Below are 3,843 nucleotides of genomic sequence, written 5' to 3' on the forward strand. Positions count from 1 at the left end.
TTGAAGGAAGGGGTGACTCCCAGAATGCTGCTTTAGTATTTTATATGAACCCACAGTACAATACTTCAGTAACAATAATACATATAATAATATTAATAATATCTTTTGATCAAGGATATTTTTGATTATGGGTATCTTGGAGTTTAGGTCAAAAGATTGCAAAACTTTTATGCCGACGTTTTGGTTTATTTGTAAACCATCTTTGGGGCCTTTTTTTGCACAGGGTTGTTTATTTCACAGGGATTTTCCATAACCCAAACTGATGGACTACCACAGACACTCATGCCCCGGTAAATGGCAACTTACTTTGGCGTGACTCGAACCCTCGACCTTCAGTCTGGTAGGCGAATAATTTACCCCTCCACCTAAATTTTTGTTCCAGTACAAAATTTTCGACCACTCTGAATTATTACAAAATTTCCTGGTTAAATGCAGAAAGGGAGTTTTTGCTTGATATTCGCGTGGCAATCCTGAACTTGCCTACTAATTCATTACGGCCACCTTCAAACACTTGGATCTTTCCGTAATACGAACAGGTAAAAGGTTTCCGAAATACGAAACAGTTTCTGCCATTGCTTACGGGTTTTTTCCGCTTTCCTCTCTGGCCTTGAATGCTTACGACGAATCTGACTCGCCTCATTGGGTCGAAGCGAATTTCCGAAAAAAAGAAATGTGATGGGCGTCGAATTTATCGAGGTAAGGGTGGTGCGAAACAGAAATCGCATCACCTTTGGAGGTCTAACGAGATCAGTCGGAAAATCAAACGCGGAACGAGATGCGGAAGATGAAATTATAGTTAAAGATGGCGCAGCATGCTGCAAGAAATTGCCAAAACGAATCTCAGGTTCAAATCTGTCTTCGACTTTCTCGGTGGAATGATTTCACTTTTGTGTAGAATATTTTGCTTTACTCATTCCGTCTTAACCCGGTAACGCCTGAATTAAAAATTTCATCCCAAACTTTTCGTATTATTCAATTTTAAAATCTGATTGATTAGATGCAAATTTAATACTTTAACACTAATAGTTTTGAAGATACAGCCTGGTACAATGTGGTACCACTAGGCTCTTATGGGTCAAAAATCGAAATTAAATAGGCGTTAGTAATTTCACATTTTAAAGCCAGAAACGTTAAAAAATGTCTATTTTGCACAATAAATTATCAAAATTAATCAAAAATATCAAATCTTGCTTAATAAACCAAAGTTTCCTGAAAAACGTAATCATAAATACGCTTATTAGTGTAAAACTCTCAAAATCCCGAAAAAATTACAATAAATAACAAAAAAGTCCGTTTAGTATTGCACTACCAGCTGGTACTGTATGGTACCGCTAGGCGTTAACGGGTTAACGCTGTTCTTCGATCGAGAATTATTTGTCTCTTCAACTCGCATAAGTACACTCTGCGAACTATTTATAATATTCAATAATGGGCCCCTGAAAAACCTGAACACGGGATACACCCTCTAGGATCCATGGTGCAAAGCGAGCCAGGGATAGAATTATCAGGTAATTGGTTACCACATATGCCGTATTCTATGTTAGGGCTTGAAATATTTTTAAAAGAGCGTTGGTTTCTATTAAAGGTTAATTACAGGCACGGGTAAACGTCATCCCTCGGCTGAGGTTAATTCACCGGGAGTGGTAATCGATTAGTTTTGCCGACTTCTTTGGCGACTTGGAGGTCTTTATTAAAGTGGATGTTTTGAAAGAAATCCGCAATCCTCTACACTGTCTATGTCTCGCGATTCTCGATTTGTGGAGCTCTAGATCTAAGGGTCGAATTTTATGACTCTCCGAAGATGACTGCAATGATGGGTGTGCCCTGTCTATTTAGGATTCAGGAGAGCTCTTCTTCAGAGGTCATTCATTCCTTTGTTTCGTTCCCCTCTCTCCACCCGATTGGCCAATTTCTCTCCTTTCTCTTTACTTATCCATTCTGACCGACCATGAAATTGTTGTGTTTGTTTTAATGTTGCTTGAATCTGTATGGAAGAGCATTCTTCCACAAATATTTGGGCCTTCGAAAAGCAATTCGCTTTATTTCTTGGAAACCTGCCTTTTCCCGGGACTGGAATGATGCTTTGAATCCGGGCCTTGAATACTGCTGTTCTTGGTGTCGTTTTTCTTTTCTTATTCTTTGGAATGAAGTAACATTTTTTACTTCAATTCCTGTATCTCCGATGCGTCCTGGGTGTGCATGGGCCTGGCTCTCAACAAGATTGTACACTCTTCCCCGTGTTTTTCCTGTAGTACATCTACCAGTTCCTGTAAGGATCATTATAGCTGTTCATCAGTGACGCCATGGAAAATATTAGCAGTGCCGGCACACACTTTTCTCAACTTGCTTTAGAAGTGAAATATTGCTATGTGAACCTTTACCATCAAGCATATCTTAGTCTTCCTTTTGTAGATTTTCAGTGTATATTCGGCCATTTCCATTCCTATATTTGTCAACGTCTTCTTAATACCATTCTCCGTCTCGGATATGACTGCTGTGCCGTAGGCAAATGGCGGTATTAATTCTTTATCTGTACATATTGACACACATAGGCTTCTCTTTAGTTTCATTGACGGCTGTCTGGATTTAAACCCTTTAACCCTTATCCGGTGACGTGCGGTCTGAGAGGCCTCTGTGTTTTTAAAATTATCAATATTTTCAAATTGGCTGTTTTTAAATATCTAAAATCATCGTTAGCTTCAAATTTTTATATAATAAAGATATGAAACTATTAAAATGAAACGATTTTATTATTTAATTCTGTAAATTTACAAATTAATTCGATTAGTGGTCTGAGAGACCTCACGTCATGTCTGTGGGATCAAGACATAATAATAATAATAATAATAATAATAATAGTAAACGTCTTTATTGGGCGAGATTGGGACTAGAGAGTCCCATCTTCCATCTAATTCCTAAGAAAACCCTTCCATCTAAGAAAAGGAATAAACGAGATAAATTCAATTGTTTCCTAATAGTTAGCCATCTTTCTTAGACATTTAAGGCGTTATTTTGAATAATGGTGAAATATTGACGCTTAAAAACGTAAACAATAATTCAAGTGTGTTTGATATCAGATTTTGGATCCAATTTTGAATTACTTTTTATTACCGAAAAATTGATTCGTATTGGTGACGCTTAAAATAAAAGTTTGGAATAGTTTAGAAGATAAAGAAACATGAACTTAAGTAATAAAAATGGTGTCGCAACATTTCATGATTATTTGATATATTGCGGTCTCACAGACCGCACGCCACTGGTAGTGTAACAAATATTTCACGTCACTGGTTAAGGGTTAAACCCTTATTTAAACGATTCTGTAAACTAGACTTATAAAATTTTTCAGTATTTTCGAGTCGGTGATCTGAATATTTTATTGAATATTTTATGAAGAAGAGATGTTTCCGTTTGATGTTGAGGGTAGTAATAGTGGGTACCTAGTATTTCAAACTTGACTGCGTGTTCTTGTATGTTTCTGCACTTTTTAGAGGATACTTTCCCGGTGAGTAGTTGGTTTTTTTTCGTTTTTTCTTTCCGTGGAGATGTAGATAATTTAGTGCATCCCGTATGTCCTTGCTCCCGTGAGGAATCACCTCCGTTCCGTTCTTCTCTCGGCGTTTCAGCGTTCATCATCAGCGCTAATGAAAAAGACTTGGGTCGCTGTGGCATGGGGGTTATTCGTGTAATGGGAATGTATGTCGCCAAGTTTTGTCTCGGCCATGGTTGGCTAATAAACCTTAAAAATAATGTAGCGGAGTGTTGTCTCTGGAAGCTCTAAGAGGGTGGCAAGCATTAACACCCTTGTGATCTTAGTTATGTTCGTTCCCAGAAATCCATGCGGTT

The sequence above is a fragment of the Ischnura elegans genome, chromosome 9, assembly GCF_921293095.1.
Source record: "Ischnura elegans chromosome 9, ioIscEleg1.1, whole genome shotgun sequence".
NCBI lineage: Eukaryota > Metazoa > Arthropoda > Insecta > Odonata > Coenagrionidae > Ischnura > Ischnura elegans.